The sequence below is a fragment of the Conger conger genome, chromosome 12 (genome assembly GCF_963514075.1).
Source record: "Conger conger chromosome 12, fConCon1.1, whole genome shotgun sequence".
Taxonomy (NCBI): Eukaryota; Metazoa; Chordata; class Actinopteri; order Anguilliformes; family Congridae; genus Conger; species Conger conger.
This window is the reverse complement of record NC_083771.1, coordinates 14,803,019-14,828,793: the sequence shown is the minus strand read 5'-3', so window position 1 is coordinate 14,828,793 and position 25,775 is coordinate 14,803,019. Positions and strand designations below refer to the sequence as shown.

Here is a 25,775-nt window from a genome sequence, read left to right as displayed (position 1 = left end):
CGCCTCACACGCGAAAGGTCCCCAGTTCGAAACTGGGCAGAAACAGGGCTTTTGGGATTGCAACAAAAAACATAGCGCATTTCTCGCATGTCAAATTGTGTAAATCTTCTCTTTGTGACTCAACACTGATATCAGAAAGTTCAAAAGTTGGTTGTTTCTTCAAAGTCTCTATCTCCCGATAATTAGCGTGAGTAATTTATTCCAGAAAAATACCTTGTTTCTGGGAAAGTTTACGTGACCCAGACTCACTATTCTTTGGTGATTGAAAGCGTGCTTTCAGTGAAAACATTGTTTCTGCTCGGTTTTGAACCGAGGACCTTTTGCGTGTTAGGCAAACGTGATAACCACTACACCACAGAAACAACAGAGAATCGATGGATTAATTAATTCATTCATTAATTCATTTATTTATTTATTTCATGCTCCAATATAAAAAACATTTGCAGTTTCTGTAACTTAGCATTAACTGTTATTAATATGGTAGTCATCGCCCGTCGGGTTTCTGTGGTGTAGTGGCTATTACGTTCGCCTCACACGCGAAAGGTCCCCAGTTTGAAACTGGGCAGAAACAGGGCTATTGGGATTGCAACAAAAAACATAACGCACTTGTCGCATGTCAAATTGTGTAAATCTTCTCTTTGTGACTCAACACTGATATCAGAAAGTTCAAAAGTTGGTTGTTTCTTCAAAGTCTCTATCTCCCGATAATTAGCGTGAGTAATTTATTCCAGAAAAATCCCATGTTTCTGGGAAAGTTTACGTGACCCAGACTCACAGTTCTTTTGTGATTGAAAGCGTGCTTTCAGTGAAAACATTGTTTCTGCTCGGTTTTGAACCGAGGACCTTTTGCGTGTTAGGCAAACGTGATAACCACTACACCACAGAAACAACAGAGAATCGATGGATTAATTAATTCATTCATTCATTAATTCATTTATTTATTTATTTCATGCTCCAATATAAAAAACATTTGCAGTTTCTGTAACTTAGCATTAACTGTTATTAATATGGCAGTCATCTCCCTTCGGGTTTCTGTGGTGTAGTGGCTATCACGTTCGCCTCACACGCGAAAGGTCCCCAGTTCGAAACTGGGCAGAAACAGGGCTTTTGGGATTGCAACAAAAAACAACGCATTTGTCGCATGTCAAATTGTGTAAATCTTCTCTTTGTGACTCAACACTGATATCAGAAAGTTCAAAAGTTGGTTGTTTCTTCAAAGTCTCTATCTCCCGATAATTAGCGTGAGTAATTTATTCCAGAAAAATCCCATGTTTCTGGGAAAGTTTACGTGACCCAGACTCACAGTTCTTTGGTGATTGTAAGCGTGCTTTCAGTGAAAACGTTGTTTCTGCTCGGTTTTGAACCGAGGACCTTTTGCGTGTTAGGCAAACGTGATAACCACTCCACCACAGAAACAACAGAGAATCACTGGATTAATGAATTCATTCATTAATTCATTTATTTATTTATTTCATGCTCCAATATAAAAAACATTTGCAGTTTCTGTAACTTAGCATTAACTGTTATTAATATGGCAGTCATCTCCCTTCGGGTTTCTGTGGTGTAGTGGCTATCACGTTCGCCTCACACGCGAAAGGTCCCCAGTTCGAAACTGGGCAGAAACAGGGCTTTTGGGATTGCAACAAAAAACAACGCATTTGTCGCATGTCAAATTGTGTAAATCTTCTCTTTGTGACTCAACACTGATATCAGAAAGTTCAAAAGTTGGTTGTTTCTTCAAAGTCTCTATCTCCCGATAATTAGCGTGAGTAATTTATTCCAGAAAAATCCCATGTTTCTGGGAAAGTTTACGTGACCCAGACTCACAGTTCTTTGGTGATTGTAAGCGTGCTTTCAGTGAAAACGTTGTTTCTGCTCGGTTTTGAACCGAGGACCTTTTGCGTGTTAGGCAAACGTGATAACCACTCCACCACAGAAACAACAGAGAATCACTGGATTAATGAATTCATTCATTAATTCATTTATTTATTTATTTCATGCTCCAATATAAAAAACATTTGCAGTTTCTGTAACTTAGCATTAACTGTTATTAATATGGCAGTCATCTCCCGTCGGGTTTCTGTGGTGTAGTGGCCATCACGTTCGCCTCACACGCGAAAGGTCCCCAGTTCGAAACTGGGCAGAAACAGGGCTTTTGGGATTGCAACAAAAAACATAGCGCATTTCTCGCATGTCAAATTGTGTAAATCTTCTCTTTGTGACTCAACACTGATATCAGAAAGTTCAAAAGTTGGTTGTTTCTTCAAAGTCTCTATCTCCCGATAATTAGCGTGAGTAATTTATTCCAGAAAAATACCTTGTTTCTGGGAAAGTTTACGTGACCCAGACTCACTATTCTTTGGTGATTGAAAGCGTGCTTTCAGTGAAAACATTGTTTCTGCTCGGTTTTGAACCGAGGACCTTTTGCGTGTTAGGCAAACGTGATAACCACTACACCACAGAAACAACAGAGAATCGATGGATTAATTAATTCATTCATTAATTCATTTATTTATTTATTTCATGCTCCAATATAAAAAACATTTGCAGTTTCTGTAACTTAGCATTAACTGTTATTAATATGGTAGTCATCGCCCGTCGGGTTTCTGTGGTGTAGTGGCTATTACGTTCGCCTCACACGCGAAAGGTCCCCAGTTTGAAACTGGGCAGAAACAGGGCTATTGGGATTGCAACAAAAAACATAACGCACTTGTCGCATGTCAAATTGTGTAAATCTTCTCTTTGTGACTCAACACTGATATCAGAAAGTTCAAAAGTTGGTTGTTTCTTCAAAGTCTCTATCTCCCGATAATTAGCGTGAGTAATTTATTCCAGAAAAATCCCATGTTTCTGGGAAAGTTTACGTGACCCAGACTCACAGTTCTTTGGTGATTGTAAGCGTGCTTTCAGTGAAAACGTTGTTTCTGCTCGGTTTTGAACCGAGGACCTTTTGCGTGTTAGGCAAACGTGATAACCACTCCACCACAGAAACAACAGAGAATCACTGGATTAATGAATTCATTCATTAATTCATTTATTTATTTATTTCATGCTCCAATATAAAAAACATTTGCAGTTTCTGTAACTTAGCATTAACTGTTATTAATATGGCAGTCATCTCCCGTCGGGTTTCTGTGGTGTAGTGGCCATCACGTTCGCCTCACACGCGAAAGGTCCCCAGTTCGAAACTGGGCAGAAACAGGGCTTTTGGGATTGCAACAAAAAACATAGCGCATTTCTCGCTTGTCAAATTGTGTAAATCTTCTCTTTGTGACTCAACACTGATATCAGAAAGTTCAAAAGTTGGTTGTTTCTTCAAAGTCTCTATCTCCCGATAATTAGCGTGAGTAATTTATTCCAGAAAAATACCTTGTTTCTGGGAAAGTTTACGTGACCCAGACTCACTATTCTTTGGTGATTGAAAGCGTGCTTTCAGTGAAAACATTGTTTCTGCTCGGTTTTGAACCGAGGACCTTTTGCGTGTTAGGCAAACGTGATAACCACTACACCACAGAAACAACAGAGAATCGATGGATTAATTAATTCATTCATTCATTAATTCATTTATTTATTTATTTCATGCTCCAATATAAAAAACATTTGCAGTTTCTGTAACTTAGCATTAACTGTTATTAATATGGCAGTCATCCCCCTTCGGGTTTCTGTGGTGTAGTGGCTATCACGTTCGCCTCACACGCGAAAGGTCCCCAGTTCGAAACTGGGCAGAAACAGGGCTTTTGGGATTGCAACAAAAAACAACGCATTTGTCGCATGTCAAATTGTGTAAATCTTCTCTTTGTGACTCAACACTGATATCAGAAAGTTCAAAAGTTGGTTGTTTCTTCAAAGTCTCTATCTCCCGATAATTAGCGTGAGTAATTTATTCCAGAAAAATCCCATGTTTCTGGGAAAGTTTACGTGACCCAGACTCACTATTCTTTGGTGATTGAAAGCGTGCTTTCAGTGAAAACATTGTTTCTGCTCGGTTTTGAACCGAGGACCTTTTGCGTGTTAGGCAAACGTGATAACCACTACACCACAGAAACAACAGAGAATCGATGGATTAATTAATTAATTCATTCATTAATTCATTTATTTATTTATTTCATGCTCCAATATAAAAAACATTTGCAGTTTCTGTAACTTAGCATTAACTGTTATTAATATGGCAGTGATCTCCCTTCGGGTTTCTGTGGTGTAGTGGCTATCACGTTCGCCTCACACGCGAAAGGTCCCCAGTTCGAAACTGGGCAGAAACAGGGCTTTTGGGATTGCAACAAAAAACAACGCATTTGTCGCATGTCAAATTGTGTAAATCTTCTCTTTGTGACTCAACACTGATATCAGAAAGTTCAAAAGTTGGTTGTTTCTTCAAAGTCTCTATCTCCCGATAATTAGCGTGAGTAATTTATTCCAGAAAAATCCCATGTTTCTGGGAAAGTTTACGTGACCCAGACTCACAGTTCTTTGGTGATTGTAAGCGTGCTTTCAGTGAAAACGTTGTTTCTGCTCGGTTTTGAACCGAGGACCTTTTGCGTGTTAGGCAAACGTGATAACCACTCCACCACAGAAACAACAGAGAATCACTGGATTAATGAATTCATTCATTAATTCATTTATTTATTTATTTCATGCTCCAATATAAAAAACATTTGCAGTTTCTGTAACTTAGCATTAACTGTTATTAATATGGCAGTCATCTCCCGTCGGGTTTCTGTGGTGTAGTGGCCATCACGTTCGCCTCACACGCGAAAGGTCCCCAGTTCGAAACTGGGCAGAAACAGGGCTTTTGGGATTGCAACAAAAAACATAGCGCATTTCTCGCATGTCAAATTGTGTAAATCTTCTCTTTGTGACTCAACACTGATATCAGAAAGTTCAAAAGTTGGTTGTTTCTTCAAAGTCTCTATCTCCCGATAATTAGCGTGAGTAATTTATTCCAGAAAAATACCTTGTTTCTGGGAAAGTTTACGTGACCCAGACTCACTATTCTTTGGTGATTGAAAGCGTGCTTTCAGTGAAAACATTGTTTCTGCTCGGTTTTGAACCGAGGACCTTTTGCGTGTTAGGCAAACGTGATAACCACTACACCACCGAAACAACAGAGAATCGATGGATTAATTAATTCATTCATTAATTCATTTATTTATTTATTTCATGCTCCAATATAAAAAACATTTGCAGTTTCTGTAACTTAGCATTAACTGTTATTAATATGGCAGTCATCTCCCTTCGGGTTTCTGTGGTGTAGTGGCTATCACGTTCGCCTCACACGCGAAAGGTCCCCAGTTCGAAACTGGGCAGAAACAGGGCTTTTGGGATTGCAACAAAAAACAACGCATTTGTCGCATGTCAAATTGTGTAAATCTTCTCTTTGTGACTCAACACTGATATCAGAAAGTTCAAAAGTTGGTTGTTTCTTCAAAGTCTCTATCTCCCGATAATTAGCGTGAGTAATTTATTCCAGAAAAATCCCATGTTTCTGGGAAAGTTTACGTGACCCAGACTCACAGTTCTTTGGTGATTGTAAGCGTGCTTTCAGTGAAAACGTTGTTTCTGCTCGGTTTTGAACCGAGGACCTTTTGCGTGTTAGGCAAACGTGATAACCACTCCACCACAGAAACAACAGAGAATCACTGGATTAATGAATTCATTCATTAATTCATTTATTTATTTATTTCATGCTCCAATATAAAAAACATTTGCAGTTTCTGTAACTTAGCATTAACTGTTATTAATATGGCAGTCATCTCCCGTCGGGTTTCTGTGGTGTAGTGGCCATCACGTTCGCCTCACACGCGAAAGGTCCCCAGTTCGAAACTGGGCAGAAACAGGGCTTTTGGGATTGCAACAAAAAACATAGCGCATTTCTCGCATGTCAAATTGTGTAAATCTTCTCTTTGTGACTCAACACTGATATCAGAAAGTTCAAAAGTTGGTTGTTTCTTCAAAGTCTCTATCTCCCGATAATTAGCGTGAGTAATTTATTCCAGAAAAATACCTTGTTTCTGGGAAAGTTTACGTGACCCAGACTCACTATTCTTTGGTGATTGAAAGCGTGCTTTCAGTGAAAACATTGTTTCTGCTCGGTTTTGAACCGAGGACCTTTTGCGTGTTAGGCAAACGTGATAACCACTACACCACAGAAACAACAGAGAATCGATGGATTAATTAATTCATTCATTAATTCATTTATTTATTTATTTCATGCTCCAATATAAAAAACATTTGCAGTTTCTGTAACTTAGCATTAACTGTTATTAATATGGCAGTCATCTCCCTTCGGGTTTCTGTGGTGTAGTGGCTATCACGTTCGCCTCACACGCGAAAGGTCCCCAGTTCGAAACTGGGCAGAAACAGGGCTTTTGGGATTGCAACAAAAAACAACGCATTTGTCGCATGTCAAATTGTGTAAATCTTCTCTTTGTGACTCAACACTGATATCAGAAAGTTCAAAAGTTGGTTGTTTCTTCAAAGTCTCTATCTCCCGATAATTAGCGTGAGTAATTTATTCCAGAAAAATCCCATGTTTCTGGGAAAGTTTACGTGACCCAGACTCACAGTTCTTTGGTGATTGTAAGCGTGCTTTCAGTGAAAACGTTGTTTCTGCTCGGTTTTGAACCGAGGACCTTTTGCGTGTTAGGCAAACGTGATAACCACTCCACCACAGAAACAACAGAGAATCACTGGATTAATGAATTCATTCATTAATTCATTTATTTATTTATTTCATGCTCCAATATAAAAAACATTTGCAGTTTCTGTAACTTAGCATTAACTGTTATTAATATGGCAGTCATCTCCCGTCGGGTTTCTGTGGTGTAGTGGCCATCACGTTCGCCTCACACGCGAAAGGTCCCCAGTTCGAAACTGGGCAGAAACAGGGCTTTTGGGATTGCAACAAAAAACATAGCGCATTTCTCGCATGTCAAATTGTGTAAATCTTCTCTTTGTGACTCAACACTGATATCAGAAAGTTCAAAAGTTGGTTGTTTCTTCAAAGTCTCTATCTCCCGATAATTAGCGTGAGTAATTTATTCCAGAAAAATACCTTGTTTCTGGGAAAGTTTACGTGACCCAGACTCACTATTCTTTGGTGATTGAAAGCGTGCTTTCAGTGAAAACATTGTTTCTGCTCGGTTTTGAACCGAGGACCTTTTGCGTGTTAGGCAAACGTGATAACCACTCCACCACAGAAACAACAGAGAATCACTGGATTAATGAATTCATTCATTAATTCATTTATTTATTTATTTCATGCTCCAATATAAAAAACATTTGCAGTTTCTGTAACTTAGCATTAACTGTTATTAATATGGCAGTCATCTCCCGTCGGGTTTCTGTGGTGTAGTGGCCATCACGTTCGCCTCACACGCGAAAGGTCCCCAGTTCGAAACTGGGCAGAAACAGGGCTTTTGGGATTGCAACAAAAAACATAGCGCATTTCTCGCATGTCAAATTGTGTAAATCTTCTCTTTGTGACTCAACACTGATATCAGAAAGTTCAAAAGTTGGTTGTTTCTTCAAAGTCTCTATCTCCCGATAATTAGCGTGAGTAATTTATTCCAGAAAAATACCTTGTTTCTGGGAAAGTTTACGTGACCCAGACTCACTATTCTTTGGTGATTGAAAGCGTGCTTTCAGTGAAAACATTGTTTCTGCTCGGTTTTGAACCGAGGACCTTTTGCGTGTTAGGCAAACGTGATAACCACTACACCACAGAAACAACAGAGAATCGATGGATTAATTAATTAATTCATTCATTAATTCATTTATTTATTTATTTCATGCTCCAATATAAAAAACATTTGCAGTTTCTGTAACTTAGCATTAACTGTTATTAATATGGCAGTCATCTCCCTTCGGGTTTCTGTGGTGTAGTGGCTATCACGTTCGCCTCACACGCGAAAGGTCCCCAGTTCGAAACTGGGCAGAAACAGGGCTTTTGTGATTGCAACAAAAAACATAGCGCATTTCTCGCATGTCAAATTGTGTAAATCTTCTCTTTGTGACTCAACACTGATATCAGAAAGTTCAACAGTTGGTTGTTTCTTCAAAGTCTCTATCTCCCGATAATTAGCGTGAGTAATTTATTCCAGAAAAATACCTTGTTTCTGGGAAAGTTTACGTGACCCAGACTCACTATTCTTTGGTGATTGAAAGCGTGCTTTCAGTGAAAACATTGTTTCTGCTCGGTTTTGAACCGAGGACCTTTTGCGTGTTAGGCAAACGTGATAACCACTACACCACAGAAACAACAGAGAATCGATGGATTAATTAATTCATTCATTAATTAATTTATTTATTTATTTCATGCTCCAATATAAAAAACATTTGCAGTTTCTGTAACTTAGCATTAACTGTTATTAATATGGTAGTCATCGCCCGTCGGGTTTCTGTGGTGTAGTGGCTATTACGTTCGCCTCACACGCGAAAGGTCCCCAGTTTGAAACTGGGCAGAAACAGGGCTATTGGGATTGCAACAAAAAACATAACGCACTTGTCGCATGTCAAATTGTGTAAATCTTCTCTTTGTGACTCAACACTGATATCAGAAAGTTCAAAAGTTGGTTGTTTCTTCAAAGTCTCTATCTCCCGATAATTAGCGTGAGTAATTTATTCCAGAAAAATACCTTGTTTCTGGGAAAGTTTACGTGACCCAGACTCACTATTCTTTGGTGATTGAAAGCGTGCTTTCAGTGAAAACATTGTTTCTGCTCGGTTTTGAACCGAGGACCTTTTGCGTGTTAGGCAAACGTGATAACCACTCCACCACAGAAACAACAGAGAATCACTGGATTAATGAATTCATTCATTAATTCATTTATTTATTCATTTCATGCTCCAATATAAAAAACATTTGCAGTTTCTGTAACTTAGCATTAACTGTTATTAATATGGCAGTCATCTCCCGTCGGGTTTCTGTGGTGTAGTGGCCATCACGTTCGCCTCACACGCGAAAGGTCCCCAGTTCGAAACTGGGCAGAAACAGGGCTTTTGGGATTGCAACAAAAAACATAGCGCATTTCTCGCATGTCAAATTGTGTAAATCTTCTCTTTGTGACTCAACACTGATATCAGAAAGTTCAAAAGTTGGTTGTTTCTTCAAAGTCTCTATCTCCCGATAATTAGCGTGAGTAATTTATTCCAGAAAAATACCTTGTTTCTGGGAAAGTTTACGTGACCCAGACTCACTATTCTTTGGTGATTGAAAGCGTGCTTTCAGTGAAAACATTGTTTCTGCTCGGTTTTGAACCGAGGACCTTTTGCGTGTTAGGCAAACGTGATAACCACTACACCACAGAAACAACAGAGAATCGATGGATTAATTAATTCATTCATTCATTAATTCATTTATTTATTTATTTCATGCTCCAATATAAAAAACATTTGCAGTTTCTGTAACTTAGCATTAACTGTTATTAATATGGCAGTCGTCTCCCTTCGGGTTTCTGTGGTGTAGTGGCTATCACGTTCGCCTCACACGCGAAAGGTCCCCAGTTCGAAACTGGGCAGAAACAGGGCTTTTGGGATTGCAACAAAAAACAACGCATTTGTCGCATGTCAAATTGTGTAAATCTTCTCTTTGTGACTCAACACTGATATCAGAAAGTTCAAAAGTTGGTTGTTTCTTCAAAGTCTCTATCTCCCGATAATTAGCGTGAGTAATTTATTCCAGAAAAATCCCATGTTTCTGGGAAAGTTTACGTGACCCAGACTCACAGTTCTTTGGTGATTGTAAGCGTGCTTTCAGTGAAAACGTTGTTTCTGCTCGGTTTTGAACCGAGGACCTTTTGCGTGTTAGGCAAACGTGATAACCACTCCACCACAGAAACAACAGAGAATCACTGGATTAATGAATTCATTCATTAATTCATTTATTTATTTATTTCATGCTCCAATATAAAAAACATTTGCAGTTTCTGTAACTTAGCATTAACTGTTATTAATATGGCAGTCATCTCCCGTCGGGTTTCTGTGGTGTAGTGGCCATCACGTTCGCCTCACACGCGAAAGGTCCCCAGTTCGAAACTGGGCAGAAACAGGGCTTTTGGGATTGCAACAAAAAACATAGCGCATTTCTCGCATGTCAAATTGTGTAAATCTTCTCTTTGTGACTCAACACTGATATCAGAAAGTTCAAAAGTTGGTTGTTTCTTCAAAGTCTCTATCTCCCGATAATTAGCGTGAGTAATTTATTCCAGAAAAATACCTTGTTTCTGGGAAAGTTTACGTGACCCAGACTCACTATTCTTTGGTGATTGAAAGCGTGCTTTCAGTGAAAACATTGTTTCTGCTCGGTTTTGAACCGAGGACCTTTTGCGTGTTAGGCAAACGTGATAACCACTACACCACAGAAAATCGATGGATTAATTAATTCATTCATTAATTAATTTATTTATTTATTTCATGCTCCAATATAAAAAACATTTGCAGTTTCTGTAACTTAGCATTAACTGTTATTAATATGGTAGTCATCGCCCGTCGGGTTTCTGTGGTGTAGTGGCTATTACGTTCGCCTCACACGCGAAAGGTCCCCAGTTTGAAACTGGGCAGAAACAGGGCTATTGGGATTGCAACAAAAAACATAACGCACTTGTCGCATGTCAAATTGTGTAAATCTTCTCTTTGTGACTCAACACTGATATCAGAAAGTTCAAAAGTTGGTTGTTTCTTCAAAGTCTCTATCTCCCGATAATTAGCGTGAGTAATTTATTCCAGAAAAATACCTTGTTTCTGGGAAAGTTTACGTGACCCAGACTCACTATTCTTTGGTGATTGAAAGCGTGCTTTCAGTGAAAACATTGTTTCTGCTCGGTTTTGAACCGAGGACCTTTTGCATGTTAGGCAAACGTGATAACCACTACACCACAGAAACAACAGAGAATCGAGGGATTAATTAATTCATTCATTAATTCATTTATTTATTTATTTCATGCTCCAATATAAAAAACATTTGCAGTTTCTGTAACTTAGCATTAACTGTTATTAATATGGCAGTCATCTCCTGTCGGGTTTCTGTGGTGTAGTGGCCATCACGTTCGCCTCACACGCGAAAGGTCCCCAGTTCGAAACTGGGCAGAAACAGGGCTTTTGGGATTGCAACAAAAAACATAACGCATTTGTCGCATGTCAAATTGTGTAAATCTGCTCTTTGTGACTCAACACTGATATCAGAAAGTTCAAAAGTTGGTTGTTTCTTCAAAGTCTCTATCTCCCGATAATTAGCGTGAGTAATTTATTCCAGAAAAATACCTTGTTTCTGGGAAAGTTTACGTGACCCAGACTCACTATTCTTTGGTGATTGAAAGCGTGCTTTCAGTGAAAACATTGTTTCTGCTCGGTTTTGAACCGAGGACCTTTTGCGTGTTAGGCAAACGTGATAACCACTACACCACAGAAACAACAGAGAATCGATGGATTAATTAATTAATTCATTAATTCATTTATTTATTTATTTCATGCTCCAATATAAAAAACATTTGCAGTTTCTGTAACTTAGCATTAACTGTTATTAATATGGTAGTCATCGCCCGTCGGGTTTCTGTGGTGTAGTGGCTATTACGTTCGCCTCACACGCGAAAGGTCCCCAGTTTGAAACTGGGCAGAAACAGGGCTATTGGGATTGCAACAAAAAACATAACGCACTTGTCGCATGTCAAATTGTGTAAATCTTCTCTTTGTGACTCAACACTGATATCAGAAAGTTCAAAAGTTGGTTGTTTCTTCAAAGTCTCTATCTCCCGATAATTAGCGTGAGTAATTTATTCCAGAAAAATCCCATGTTTCTGGGAAAGTTTACGTGACCCAGACTCACAGTTCTTTGGTGATTGTAAGCGTGCTTTCAGTGAAAACGTTGTTTCTGCTCGGTTTTGAACCGAGGACCTTTTGCGTGTTAGGCAAACGTGATAACCACTCCACCACAGAAACAACAGAGAATCACTGGATTAATGAATTCATTCATTAATTCATTTATTTATTTATTTCATGCTCCAATATAAAAAACATTTGCAGTTTCTGTAACTTAGCATTAACTGTTATTAATATGGCAGTCATCTCCCGTCGGGTTTCTGTGGTGTAGTGGCCATCACGTTCGCCTCACACGCGAAAGGTCCCCAGTTCGAAACTGGGCAGAAACAGGGCTTTTGGGATTGCAACAAAAAACATAGCGCATTTCTCGCATGTCAAATTGTGTAAATCTTCTCTTTGTGACTCAACACTGATATCAGAAAGTTCAAAAGTTGGTTGTTTCTTCAAAGTCTCTATCTCCCGATAATTAGCGTGAGTAATTTATTCCAGAAAAATACCTTGTTTCTGGGAAAGTTTACGTGACCCAGACTCACTATTCTTTGGTGATTGAAAGCGTGCTTTCAGTGAAAACATTGTTTCTGCTCGGTTTTGAACCGAGGACCTTTTGCGTGTTAGGCAAACGTGATAACCACTACACCACAGAAACAACAGAGAATCGATGGATTAATTAATTAATTCATTCATTAATTCATTTATTTATTTATTTCATGCTCCAATATAAAAAACATTTGCAGTTTCTGTAACTTAGCATTAACTGTTATTAATATGGCAGTCATCTCCCTTCGGGTTTCTGTGGTGTAGTGGCTATCACGTTCGCCTCACACGCGAAAGGTCCCCAGTTCGAAACTGGGCAGAAACAGGGCTTTTGGGATTGCAACAAAAAACATAGCGCATTTCTCGCATGTCAAATTGTGTAAATCTTCTCTTTGTGACTCAACACTGATATCAGAAAGTTCAAAAGTTGGTTGTTTCTTCAAAGTCTCTATCTCCCGATAATTAGCGTGAGTAATTTATTCCAGAAAAATACCTTGTTTCTGGGAAAGTTTACGTGACCCAGACTCACTATTCTTTGGTGATTGAAAGCGTGCTTTCAGTGAAAACATTGTTTCTGCTCGGTTTTGAACCGAGGACCTTTTGCGTGTTAGGCAAACGTGATAACCACTACACCACAGAAACAACAGAGAATCGATGGATTAATTAATTCATTCATTAATTAATTAATTTATTTATTTCATGCTCCAATATAAAAAACATTTGCAGTTTCTGTAACTTAGCATTAACTGTTATTAATATGGTAGTCATCGCCCGTCGGGTTTCTGTGGTGTAGTGGCTATTACGTTCGCCTCACACGCGAAAGGTCCCCAGTTTGAAACTGGGCAGAAACAGGGCTATTGGGATTGCAACAAAAAACATAACGCACTTGTCGCATGTCAAATTGTGTAAATCTTCTCTTTGTGACTCAACACTGATATCAGAAAGTTCAAAAGTTGGTTGTTTCTTCAAAGTCTCTATCTCCCGATAATTAGCGTGAGTAATTTATTCCAGAAAAATACCTTGTTTCTGGGAAAGTTTACGTGACCCAGACTCACTATTCTTTGGTGATTGAAAGCGTGCTTTCAGTGAAAACATTGTTTCTGCTCGGTTTTGAACCGAGGACCTTTTGCGTGTTAGGCAAACGTGATAACCACTCCACCACAGAAACAACAGAGAATCACTGGATTAATGAATTCATTCATTAATTCATTTATTTATTCATTTCATGCTCCAATATAAAAAACATTTGCAGTTTCTGTAACTTAGCATTAACTGTTATTAATATGGCAGTCATCTCCCGTCGGGTTTCTGTGGTGTAGTGGCCATCACGTTCGCCTCACACGCGAAAGGTCCCCAGTTCGAAACTGGGCAGAAACAGGGCTTTTGGGATTGCAACAAAAAACATAGCGCATTTCTCGCATGTCAAATTGTGTAAATCTTCTCTTTGTGACTCAACACTGATATCAGAAAGTTCAAAAGTTGGTTGTTTCTTCAAAGTCTCTATCTCCCGATAATTAGCGTGAGTAATTTATTCCAGAAAAATACCTTGTTTCTGGGAAAGTTTACGTGACCCAGACTCACTATTCTTTGGTGATTGAAAGCGTGCTTTCAGTGAAAACATTGTTTCTGCTCGGTTTTGAACCGAGGACCTTTTGCGTGTTAGGCAAACGTGATAACCACTACACCACAGAAACAACAGAGAATCGATGGATTAATTAATTAATTCATTAATTCATTTATTTATTTATTTCATGCTCCAATATAAAAAACATTTGCAGTTTCTGTAACTTAGCATTAACTGTTATTAATATGGTAGTCATCGCCCGTCGGGTTTCTGTGGTGTAGTGGCTATTACGTTCGCCTCACACGCGAAAGGTCCCCAGTTTGAAACTGGGCAGAAACAGGGCTATTGGGATTGCAACAAAAAACATAACGCACTTGTCGCATGTCAAATTGTGTAAATCTTCTCTTTGTGACTCAACACTGATATCAGAAAGTTCAAAAGTTGGTTGTTTCTTCAAAGTCTCTATCTCCCGATAATTAGCGTGAGTAATTTATTCCAGAAAAATCCCATGTTTCTGGGAAAGTTTACGTGACCCAGACTCACAGTTCTTTGGTGATTGTAAGCGTGCTTTCAGTGAAAACGTTGTTTCTGCTCGGTTTTGAACCGAGGACCTTTTGCGTGTTAGGCAAACGTGATAACCACTCCACCACAGAAACAACAGAGAATCACTGGATTAATGAATTCATTCATTAATTCATTTATTTATTTATTTCATGCTCCAATATAAAAAACATTTGCAGTTTCTGTAACTTAGCATTAACTGTTATTAATATGGCAGTCATCTCCCGTCGGGTTTCTGTGGTGTAGTGGCCATCACGTTCGCCTCACACGCGAAAGGTCCCCAGTTCGAAACTGGGCAGAAACAGGGCTTTTGGGATTGCAACAAAAAACATAGCGCATTTCTCGCATGTCAAATTGTGTAAATCTTCTCTTTGTGACTCAACACTGATATCAGAAAGTTCAAAAGTTGGTTGTTTCTTCAAAGTCTCTATCTCCCGATAATTAGCGTGAGTAATTTATTCCAGAAAAATACCTTGTTTCTGGGAAAGTTTACGTGACCCAGACTCACTATTCTTTGGTGATTGAAAGCGTGCTTTCAGTGAAAACATTGTTTCTGCTCGGTTTTGAACCGAGGACCTTTTGCGTGTTAGGCAAACGTGATAACCACTACACCACAGAAACAACAGAGAATCGATGGATTAATTAATTAATTCATTCATTAATTCATTTATTTATTTATTTCATGCTCCAATATAAAAAACATTTGCAGTTTCTGTAACTTAGCATTAACTGTTATTAATATGGCAGTCATCTCCCTTCGGGTTTCTGTGGTGTAGTGGCTATCACGTTCGCCTCACACGCGAAAGGTCCCCAGTTCGAAACTGGGCAGAAACAGGGCTTTTGGGATTGCAACAAAAAACATAGCGCATTTCTCGCATGTCAAATTGTGTAAATCTTCTCTTTGTGACTCAACACTGATATCAGAAAGTTCAAAAGTTGGTTGTTTCTTCAAAGTCTCTATCTCCCGATAATTAGCGTGAGTAATTTATTCCAGAAAAATACCTTGTTTCTGGGAAAGTTTACGTGACCCAGACTCACTATTCTTTGGTGATTGAAAGCGTGCTTTCAGTGAAAACATTGTTTCTGCTCGGTTTTGAACCGAGGACCTTTTGCGTGTTAGGCAAACGTGATAACCACTACACCACAGAAACAACAGAGAATCGATGGATTAATTAATTCATTCATTAATTAATTTATTTATTTATTTCATGCTCCAATATAAAAAACATTTGCAGTTTCTGTAACTTAGCATTAACTGTTATTAATATGGTAGTCATCGCCCGTCGGGTTTCTGTGGTGTAGTGGCTATTACGTTCGCCTCACACGCGAAAGGTCCCCAGTTTGAAACTGGGCAGAAACAGGGCTATTGGGATTGCAACAAAAAACATAACGCACTTGTCGCATGTCAAATTGTGTAAATCTTCTCTTTGTGACTCAACACTGATATCAGAAAGTTCAAAAGTTGGTTGTTTCTTCAAAGTCTCTATCTCCCGATAATTAGCGTGAGTAATTTATTCCAGAAAAATACCTTGTTTCTGGGAAAGTTTACGTGACCCAGACTCACTATTCTTTGGTGATTGAAAGCGTGCTTTCAGTGAAAACATTGTTTCTGCTCGGTTTTGAACCGAGGACCTTTTGCGTGTTAGGCAAACGTGATAACCACTCCACCACAGAAACAACAGAGAATCACTGGATTAATGAATTCATTCATTAATTCATTTATTTATTCATTTCATGCTCCAATATAAAAAACATTTGCAGTTTCTGTAACTTAGCATTAACTGTTATTAATATGGCAGTCATCTCCCGTCGGGTTTCTGTGGTGTAGTGGCCATCACGTTCGCCTCACACGCGAAAGGTCCCCAGTTCGAAACTGGGCAGAAACAGGGCTTTTGGGATTGCAACAAAAAACATAGCGCATTTCTCGCATGTCAAATTGTGTAAATCTTCTCTTTGTGACTCAACACTGATATCAGAAAGTTCAAAAGTTGGTTGTTTCTTCAAAGTCTCTATCTCCCGATAATTAGCGTGAGTAATTTATTCCAGAAAAATACCTTGTTTCTGGGAAAGTTTACGTGACCCAGACTCACTATTCTTTGGTGATTGAAAGCGTGCTTTCAGTGAAAACATTGTTTCTGCTCGGTTTTGAACCGAGGACCTTTTGCGTGTTAGGCAAACGTGATAACCACTACACCACAGAAACAACAGAGAATCGATGGATTAATTAATTCATTCATTCATTAATTCATTTATTTATTTATTTCATGCTCCAATATAAAAAACATTTGCAGTTTCTGTAACTTAGCATTAACTGTTATTAATATGGCAGTCGTCTCCCTTCGGGTTTCTGTGGTGTAGTGGCTATCACGTTCGCCTCACACGCGAAAGGTCCCCAGTTCGAAACTGGGCAGAAACAGGGCTTTTGGGATTGCAACAAAAAACAACGCATTTGTCGCATGTCAAATTGTGTAAATCTTCTCTTTGTGACTCAACACTGATATCAGAAAGTTCAAAAGTTGGTTGTTTCTTCAAAGTCTCTATCTCCCGATAATTAGCGTGAGTAATTTATTCCAGAAAAATCCCATGTTTCTGGGAAAGTTTACGTGACCCAGACTCACAGTTCTTTGGTGATTGTAAGCGTGCTTTCAGTGAAAACGTTGTTTCTGCTCGGTTTTGAACCGAGGACCTTTTGCGTGTTAGGCAAACGTGATAACCACTCCACCACAGAAACAACAGAGAATCACTGGATTAATGAATTCATTCATTAATTCATTTATTTATTTATTTCATGCTCCAATATAAAAAACATTTGCAGTTTCTGTAACTTAGCATTAACTGTTATTAATATGGCAGTCATCTCCCGTCGGGTTTCTGTGGTGTAGTGGCCATCACGTTCGCCTCACACGCGAAAGGTCCCCAGTTCGAAACTGGGCAGAAACAGGGCTTTTGGGATTGCAACAAAAAACATAGCGCATTTCTCGCATGTCAAATTGTGTAAATCTTCTCTTTGTGACTCAACACTGATATCAGAAAGTTCAAAAGTTGGTTGTTTCTTCAAAGTCTCTATCTCCCGATAATTAGCGTGAGTAATTTATTCCAGAAAAATACCTTGTTTCTGGGAAAGTTTACGTGACCCAGACTCACTATTCTTTGGTGATTGAAAGCGTGCTTTCAGTGAAAACATTGTTTCTGCTCGGTTTTGAACCGAGGACCTTTTGCGTGTTAGGCAAACGTGATAACCACTACACCACAGAAACAACAGAGAATCGATGGATTAATTAATTCATTCATTAATTAATTTATTTATTTATTTCATGCTCCAATATAAAAAACATTTGCAGTTTCTGTAACTTAGCATTAACTGTTATTAATATGGTAGTCATCGCCCGTCGGGTTTCTGTGGTGTAGTGGCTATTACGTTCGCCTCACACGCGAAAGGTCCCCAGTTTGAAACTGGGCAGAAACAGGGCTATTGGGATTGCAACAAAAAACATAACGCACTTGTCGCATGTCAAATTGTGTAAATCTTCTCTTTGTGACTCAACACTGATATCAGAAAGTTCAAAAGTTGGTTGTTTCTTCAAAGTCTCTATCTCCCGATAATTAGCGTGAGTAATTTATTCCAGAAAAATACCTTGTTTCTGGGAAAGTTTACGTGACCCAGACTCACTATTCTTTGGTGATTGAAAGCGTGCTTTCAGTGAAAACATTGTTTCTGCTCGGTTTTGAACCGAGGACCTTTTGCATGTTAGGCAAACGTGATAACCACTACACCACAGAAACAACAGAGAATCGAGGGATTAATTAATTCATTCATTAATTCATTTATTTATTTATTTCATGCTCCAATATAAAAAACATTTGCAGTTTCTGTAACTTAGCATTAACTGTTATTAATATGGCAGTCATCTCCTGTCGGGTTTCTGTGGTGTAGTGGCCATCACGTTCGCCTCACACGCGAAAGGTCCCCAGTTCGAAACTGGGCAGAAACAGGGCTTTTGGGATTGCAACAAAAAACATAACGCATTTGTCGCATGTCAAATTGTGTAAATCTGCTCTTTGTGACTCAACACTGATATCAGAAAGTTCAAAAGTTGGTTGTTTCTTCAAAGTCTCTATCTCCCGATAATTAGCGTGAGTAATTTATTCCAGAAAAATACCTTGTTTCTGGGAAAGTTTACGTGACCCAGACTCACTATTCTTTGGTGATTGAAAGCGTGCTTTCAGTGAAAACATTGTTTCTGCTCGGTTTTGAACCGAGGACCTTTTGCGTGTTAGGCAAACGTGATAACCACTACACCACAGAAACAACAGAGAATCGATGGATTAATTAATTAATTCATTAATTCATTTATTTATTTATTTCATGCTCCAATATAAAAAACATTTGCAGTTTCTGTAACTTAGCATTAACTGTTATTAATATGGTAGTCATCGCCCGTCGGGTTTCTGTGGTGTAGTGGCTATTACGTTCGCCTCACACGCGAAAGGTCCCCAGTTTGAAACTGGGCAGAAACAGGGCTATTGGGATTGCAACAAAAAACATAACGCACTTGTCGCATGTCAAATTGTGTAAATCTTCTCTTTGTGACTCAACACTGATATCAGAAAGTTCAAAAGTTGGTTGTTTCTTCAAAGTCTCTATCTCCCGATAATTAGCGTGAGTAATTTATTCCAGAAAAATCCCATGTTTCTGGGAAAGTTTACGTGACCCAGACTCACAGTTCTTTGGTGATTGTAAGCGTGCTTTCAGTGAAAACGTTGTTTCTGCTCGGTTTTGAACCGAGGACCTTTTGCGTGTTAGGCAAACGTGATAACCACTCCACCACAGAAACAACAGAGAATCACTGGATTAATGAATTCATTCATTAATTCATTTATTTATTTATTTCATGCTCCAATATAAAAAACATTTGCAGTTTCTGTAACTTAGCATTAACTGTTATTAATATGGCAGTCATCTCCCGTCGGGTTTCTGTGGTGTAGTGGCCATCACGTTCACCTCACACGCGAAAGGTCCCCAGTTCAAAACTGGGCAGAAACAGGGCTTTTGGGATTGCAACAAAAAACATAGCGCATTTCTCGCATGTCAAATTGTGTAAATCTTCTCTTTGTGACTCAACACTGATATCAGAAAGTTCAAAAGTTGGTTGTTTCTTCAAAGTCTCTATCTCCCGATAATTAGCGTGAGTAATTTATTCCAGAAAAATACCTTGTTTCTGGGAAAGTTTACGTGACCCAGACTCACTATTCTTTGGTGATTGAAAGCGTGCTTTCAGTGAAAACATTGTTTCTGCTCGGTTTTGAACCGAGGACCTTTTGCGTGTTAGGCAAACGTGATAACCACTCCACCACAGAAACAACAGAGAATCACTGGATTAATGAATTCATTCATTAATTCATTTATTTATTTATTTCATGCTCCAATATAAAAAACATTTGCAGTTTCTGTAACTTAGCATTAACTGTTATTAATATGGTAGTCATCGCCCGTCGGGTTTCTGTGGTGTAGTGGCTATTACGTTCGCCTCACACGCGAAAGGTCCCCAGTTTGAAACTGGGCAGAAACAGGGCTATTGGGATTGCAACAAAAAACATAACGCACTTGTCGCATGTCAAATTGTGTAAATCTTCTCTTTGTGACTCAACACTGATATCAGAAAGTTCAAAAGTTGGTTGTTTCTTCAAAGTCTCTATCTCCCGATAATTAGCGTGAGTAATTTATTCCAGAAAAATACCTTGTTTCTGGGAAAGTTTACGTGACCCAGACTCACTATTCTTTGGTGATTGAAAGCGTGCTTTCAGTGAAAACATTGTTTCTGCTCGGTTTTGAACCGAGGACCTTTTGCGTGTTAGGCAAACGTGATAACCACTCCACCACAGAAACAACAGAGAATCACTGGATTAATGAATTCATTCATTAATTCATTTATTTATTCATTTCATGCTCCAATATAAAAAACATTTGCAGTTTCTGTAACTTAGCATTAACTGTTATTAATATGGCAGTCATCTCCCGTCGGGTTTCTGTGGTGTAGTGGCCATCACGTTCGCCTCACACGCGAAAGGTCCCCAGTTCGAAACTGGGCAGAAACAGGGCTTTTGGGATTGCAACAAAAAACATAGCGCATTTCTCGCATGTCAAATTGTGTAAATCTTCTCTTTGTGACTCAACACTGATATCAGAAAGTTCAAAAGTTGGTTGTTTCTTCAAAGTCTCTATCTCCCGATAATTAGCGTGAGTAATTTATTCCAGAAAAATACCTTGTTTCTGGGAAAGTTTACGTGACCCAGACTCACTATTCTTTGGTGATTGAAAGCGTGCTTTCAGTGAAAACATTGTTTCTGCTCGGTTTTGAACCGAGGACCTTTTGCGTGTTAGGCAAACGTGATAACCACTACACCACAGAAACAACAGAGAATCGATGGATTAATTAATTCATTCATTCATTAATTCATTTATTTATTTATTTCATGCTCCAATATAAAAAACATTTGCAGTTTCTGTAACTTAGCATTAACTGTTATTAATATGGCAGTCGTCTCCCTTCGGGTTTCTGTGGTGTAGTGGCTATCACGTTCGCCTCACACGCGAAAGGTCCCCAGTTCGAAACTGGGCAGAAACAGGGCTTTTGGGATTGCAACAAAAAACAACGCATTTGTCGCATGTCAAATTGTGTAAATCTTCTCTTTGTGACTCAACACTGATATCAGAAAGTTCAAAAGTTGGTTGTTTCTTCAAAGTCTCTATCTCCCGATAATTAGCGTGAGTAATTTATTCCAGAAAAATCCCATGTTTCTGGGAAAGTTTACGTGACCCAGACTCACAGTTCTTTGGTGATTGTAAGCGTGCTTTCAGTGAAAACGTTGTTTCTGCTCGGTTTTGAACCGAGGACCTTTTGCGTGTTAGGCAAACGTGATAACCACTCCACCACAGAAACAACAGAGAATCACTGGATTAATGAATTCATTCATTAATTCATTTATTTATTTATTTCATGCTCCAATATAAAAAACATTTGCAGTTTCTGTAACTTAGCATTAACTGTTATTAATATGGCAGTCATCTCCTGTCGGGTTTCTGTGGTGTAGTGGCCATCACGTTCGCCTCACACGCGAAAGGTCCCCAGTTCGAAACTGGGCAGAAACAGGGCTTTTGGGATTGCAACAAAAAACATAGCGCATTTCTCGCATGTCAAATTGTGTAAATCTTCTCTTTGTGACTCAACACTGATATCAGAAAGTTCAAAAGTTGGTTGTTTCTTCAAAGTCTCTATCTCCCGATAATTAGCGTGAGTAATTTATTCCAGAAAAATACCTTGTTTCTGGGAAAGTTTACGTGACCCAGACTCACTATTCTTTGGTGATTGAAAGCGTGCTTTCAGTGAAAACATTGTTTCTGCTCGGTTTTGAACCGAGGACCTTTTGCGTGTTAGGCAAACGTGATAACCACTACACCACAGAAACAACAGAGAATCGATGGATTAATTAATTCATTCATTAATTAATTTATTTATTTATTTCATGCTCCAATATAAAAAACATTTGCAGTTTCTGTAACTTAGCATTAACTGTTATTAATATGGTAGTCATCGCCCGTCGGGTTTCTGTGGTGTAGTGGCTATTACGTTCGCCTCACACGCGAAAGGTCCCCAGTTTGAAACTGGGCAGAAACAGGGCTATTGGGATTGCAACAAAAAACATAACGCACTTGTCGCATGTCAAATTGTGTAAATCTTCTCTTTGTGACTCAACACTGATATCAGAAAGTTCAAAAGTTGGTTGTTTCTTCAAAGTCTCTATCTCCCGATAATTAGCGTGAGTAATTTATTCCAGAAAAATACCTTGTTTCTGGGAAAGTTTACGTGACCCAGACTCACTATTCTTTGGTGATTGAAAGCGTGCTTTCAGTGAAAACATTGTTTCTGCTCGGTTTTGAACCGAGGACCTTTTGCATGTTAGGCAAACGTGATAACCACTACACCACAGAAACAACAGAGAATCGAGGGATTAATTAATTCATTCATTAATTCATTTATTTATTTATTTCATGCTCCAATATAAAAAACATTTGCAGTTTCTGTAACTTAGCATTAACTGTTATTAATATGGCAGTCATCTCCTGTCGGGTTTCTGTGGTGTAGTGGCCATCACGTTCGCCTCACACGCGAAAGGTCCCCAGTTCGAAACTGGGCAGAAACAGGGCTTTTGGGATTGCAACAAAAAACATAACGCATTTGTCGCATGTCAAATTGTGTAAATCTGCTCTTTGTGACTCAACACTGATATCAGAAAGTTCAAAAGTTGGTTGTTTCTTCAAAGTCTCTATCTCCCGATAATTAGCGTGAGTAATTTATTCCAGAAAAATACCTTGTTTCTGGGAAAGTTTACGTGACCCAGACTCACTATTCTTTGGTGATTGAAAGCGTGCTTTCAGTGAAAACATTGTTTCTGCTCGGTTTTGAACCGAGGACCTTTTGCGTGTTAGGCAAACGTGATAACCACTACACCACAGAAACAACAGAGAATCGATGGATTAATTAATTAATTCATTAATTCATTTATTTATTTATTTCATGCTCCAATATAAAAAACATTTGCAGTTTCTGTAACTTAGCATTAACTGTTATTAATATGGTAGTCATCGCCCGTCGGGTTTCTGTGGTGTAGTGGCTATTACGTTCGCCTCACACGCGAAAGGTCCCCAGTTTGAAACTGGGCAGAAACAGGGCTATTGGGATTGCAACAAAAAACATAACGCACTTGTCGCATGTCAAATTGTGTAAATCTTCTCTTTGTGACTCAACACTGATATCAGAAAGTTCAAAAGTTGGTTGTTTCTTCAAAGTCTCTATCTCCCGATAATTAGCGTGAGTAATTTATTCCAGAAAAATCCCATGTTTCTGGGAAAGTTTACGTGACCCAGACTCACAGTTCTTTGGTGATTGTAAGCGTGCTTTCAGTGAAAACGTTGTTTCTGCTCGGTTTTGAACCGAGGACCTTTTGCGTGTTAGGCAAACGTGATAACCACTCCACCACAGAAACAACAGAGAATCACTGGATTAATGAATTCATTCATTAATTCATTTATTTATTTATTTCATGCTCCAATATAAAAAACATTTGCAGTTTCTGTAACTTAGCATTAACTGTTATTAATATGGCAGTCATCTCCCGTCGGGTTTCTGTGGTGTAGTGGCCATCACGTTCACCTCACACGCGAAAGGTCCCCAGTTCAAAACTGGGCAGAAACAGGGCTTTTGGGATTGCAACAAAAAACATAGCGCATTTCTCGCATGTCAAATTGTGTAAATCTTCTCTTTGTGACTCAACACTGATATCAGAAAGTTCAAAAGTTGGTTGTTTCTTCAAAGTCTCTATCTCCCGATAATTAGCGTGAGTAATTTATTCCAGAAAAATACCTTGTTTCTGGGAAAGTTTACGTGACCCAGACTCACTATTCTTTGGTGATTGAAAGCGTGCTTTCAGTGAAAACATTGTTTCTGCTCGGTTTTGAACCGAGGACCTTTTGCGTGTTAGGCAAACGTGATAACCACTCCACCACAGAAACAACAGAGAATCACTGGATTAATGAATTCATTCATTAATTCATTTATTTATTTATTTCATGCTCCAATATAAAAAACATTTGCAGTTTCTGTAACTTAGCATTAACTGTTATTAATATGGTAGTCATCGCCCGTCGGGTTTCTGTGGTGTAGTGGCTATTACGTTCGCCTCACACGCGAAAGGTCCCCAGTTTGAAACTGGGCAGAAACAGGGCTATTGGGATTGCAACAAAAAACATAACGCACTTGTCGCATGTCAAATTGTGTAAATCTTCTCTTTGTGACTCAACACTGATATCAGAAAGTTCAAAAGTTGGTTGTTTCTTCAAAGTCTCTATCTCCCGATAATTAGCGTGAGTAATTTATTCCAGAAAAATACCTTGTTTCTGGGAAAGTTTACGTGACCCAGACTCACTATTCTTTGGTGATTGAAAGCGTGCTTTCAGTGAAAACATTGTTTCTGCTCGGTTTTGAACCGAGGACCTTTTGCATGTTAGGCAAACGTGATAACCACTACACCACAGAAACAACAGAGAATCGATGGATTAATTAATTCATTCATTAATTCATTTATTTATTTATTTCATGCTCCAATATAAAAAACATTTGCAGTTTCTGTAACTTAGCATTAACTGTTATTAATATGGCAGTCATCTCCCGTCGGGTTTCTGTGGTGTAGTGGCCATCACGTTCGCCTCACACGCGAAAGGTCCCCAGTTCGAAACTGGGCAGAAACAGGGCTTTTGGGATTGCAACAAAAAACATAGCGCATTTCTCGCATGTCAAATTGTGTAAATCTTCTCTTTGTGACTCAACACTGATATCAGAAAGTTCAAAAGTTGGTTGTTTCTTCAAAGTCTCTATCTCCCGATAATTAGCGTGAGTAATTTATTCCAGAAAAATACCTTGTTTCTGGGAAAGTTTACGTGACCCAGACTCACTATTCTTTGGTGATTGAAAGCGTGCTTTCAGTGAAAACATTGTTTCTGCTCGGTTTTGAACCGAGGACCTTTTGCGTGTTAGGCAAACGTGATAACCACTACACCACAGAAACAACAGAGAATCGATGGATTAATTAATTCATTCATTAATTAATTTATTTATTTATTTCATGCTCCAAAATAAAAAACATTTGCAGTTTCTGTAACTTAGCATTAACTGTTATTAATATGGTAGTCATCGCCCGTCGGGTTTCTGTGGTGTAGTGGCTATTACGTTCGCCTCACACGCGAAAGGTCCCCAGTTTGAAACTGGGCAGAAACAGGGCTATTGGGATTGCAACAAAAAACATAACGCACTTGTCGCATGTCAAATTGTGTAAATCTTCTCTTTGTGACTCAACACTGATATCAGAAAGTTCAAAAGTTGGTTGTTTCTTCAAAGTCTCTATCTCCCGATAATTAGCGTGAGTAATTTATTCCAGAAAAATACCTTGTTTCTGGGAAAGTTTACGTGACCCAGACTCACTATTCTTTGGTGATTGAAAGCGTGCTTTCAGTGAAAACATTGTTTCTGCTCGGTTTTGAACCGAGGACCTTTTGCATGTTAGGCAAACGTGATAACCACTACACCACAGAAACAACAGAGAATCGATGGATTAATTAATTCATTCATTAATTCATTTATTTATTTATTTCATGCTCCAATATAAAAAACATTTGCAGTTTCTGTAACTTAGCATTAACTGTTATTAATATGGCAGTCATCTCCTGTCGGGTTTCTGTGGTGTAGTGGCC

The 25,775-nt window shown here is 38.7% G+C and overlaps 20 non-coding genes across 20 annotated transcripts; all 20 read right to left on the bottom strand.

Moving 5' to 3' along the window:
* Positions 1–289: 289 nt before the first annotated feature.
* Positions 290–362, bottom strand: trnav-aac (transfer RNA valine (anticodon AAC)). The gene has a single exon. It is a non-coding gene; the product is annotated as a tRNA-Val (tRNA).
* Positions 363–815: 453 nt separating this feature from the next.
* trnav-aac (transfer RNA valine (anticodon AAC)) lies at positions 816–888 on the bottom strand. The gene has a single exon. It is a non-coding gene; the product is annotated as a tRNA-Val (tRNA).
* A 1,505-nt stretch (positions 889–2,393) lies between these two features.
* Positions 2,394–2,466, bottom strand: trnav-aac (transfer RNA valine (anticodon AAC)). Its single transcript has one exon. It is a non-coding gene; the product is annotated as a tRNA-Val (tRNA).
* A 979-nt stretch (positions 2,467–3,445) lies between these two features.
* Positions 3,446–3,518, bottom strand: trnav-aac (transfer RNA valine (anticodon AAC)). Its single transcript has one exon. It is a non-coding gene; the product is annotated as a tRNA-Val (tRNA).
* Positions 3,519–3,973: 455 nt separating this feature from the next.
* On the bottom strand, positions 3,974–4,046 carry trnav-aac (transfer RNA valine (anticodon AAC)). The gene has a single exon. It is a non-coding gene; the product is annotated as a tRNA-Val (tRNA).
* Positions 4,047–6,077: 2,031 nt separating this feature from the next.
* Positions 6,078–6,150, bottom strand: trnav-aac (transfer RNA valine (anticodon AAC)). The gene has a single exon. It is a non-coding gene; the product is annotated as a tRNA-Val (tRNA).
* A 1,503-nt stretch (positions 6,151–7,653) lies between these two features.
* On the bottom strand, positions 7,654–7,726 carry trnav-aac (transfer RNA valine (anticodon AAC)). Its single transcript has one exon. It is a non-coding gene; the product is annotated as a tRNA-Val (tRNA).
* A 457-nt stretch (positions 7,727–8,183) lies between these two features.
* Positions 8,184–8,256, bottom strand: trnav-aac (transfer RNA valine (anticodon AAC)). Its single transcript has one exon. It is a non-coding gene; the product is annotated as a tRNA-Val (tRNA).
* Positions 8,257–9,235: 979 nt separating this feature from the next.
* trnav-aac (transfer RNA valine (anticodon AAC)) lies at positions 9,236–9,308 on the bottom strand. The gene has a single exon. It is a non-coding gene; the product is annotated as a tRNA-Val (tRNA).
* A 2,024-nt stretch (positions 9,309–11,332) lies between these two features.
* On the bottom strand, positions 11,333–11,405 carry trnav-aac (transfer RNA valine (anticodon AAC)). The gene has a single exon. It is a non-coding gene; the product is annotated as a tRNA-Val (tRNA).
* A 979-nt stretch (positions 11,406–12,384) lies between these two features.
* trnav-aac (transfer RNA valine (anticodon AAC)) lies at positions 12,385–12,457 on the bottom strand. The gene has a single exon. It is a non-coding gene; the product is annotated as a tRNA-Val (tRNA).
* Positions 12,458–12,914: 457 nt separating this feature from the next.
* On the bottom strand, positions 12,915–12,987 carry trnav-aac (transfer RNA valine (anticodon AAC)). Its single transcript has one exon. It is a non-coding gene; the product is annotated as a tRNA-Val (tRNA).
* Positions 12,988–13,966: 979 nt separating this feature from the next.
* trnav-aac (transfer RNA valine (anticodon AAC)) lies at positions 13,967–14,039 on the bottom strand. Its single transcript has one exon. It is a non-coding gene; the product is annotated as a tRNA-Val (tRNA).
* A 979-nt stretch (positions 14,040–15,018) lies between these two features.
* Positions 15,019–15,091, bottom strand: trnav-aac (transfer RNA valine (anticodon AAC)). The gene has a single exon. It is a non-coding gene; the product is annotated as a tRNA-Val (tRNA).
* Positions 15,092–15,548: 457 nt separating this feature from the next.
* Positions 15,549–15,621, bottom strand: trnav-aac (transfer RNA valine (anticodon AAC)). The gene has a single exon. It is a non-coding gene; the product is annotated as a tRNA-Val (tRNA).
* Positions 15,622–16,600: 979 nt separating this feature from the next.
* On the bottom strand, positions 16,601–16,673 carry trnav-aac (transfer RNA valine (anticodon AAC)). Its single transcript has one exon. It is a non-coding gene; the product is annotated as a tRNA-Val (tRNA).
* Positions 16,674–17,654: 981 nt separating this feature from the next.
* trnav-aac (transfer RNA valine (anticodon AAC)) lies at positions 17,655–17,727 on the bottom strand. Its single transcript has one exon. It is a non-coding gene; the product is annotated as a tRNA-Val (tRNA).
* Positions 17,728–18,706: 979 nt separating this feature from the next.
* trnav-aac (transfer RNA valine (anticodon AAC)) lies at positions 18,707–18,779 on the bottom strand. The gene has a single exon. It is a non-coding gene; the product is annotated as a tRNA-Val (tRNA).
* Positions 18,780–20,810: 2,031 nt separating this feature from the next.
* On the bottom strand, positions 20,811–20,883 carry trnav-aac (transfer RNA valine (anticodon AAC)). Its single transcript has one exon. It is a non-coding gene; the product is annotated as a tRNA-Val (tRNA).
* A 981-nt stretch (positions 20,884–21,864) lies between these two features.
* trnav-aac (transfer RNA valine (anticodon AAC)) lies at positions 21,865–21,937 on the bottom strand. Its single transcript has one exon. It is a non-coding gene; the product is annotated as a tRNA-Val (tRNA).
* Positions 21,938–25,775: the final 3,838 nt, after the last annotated feature.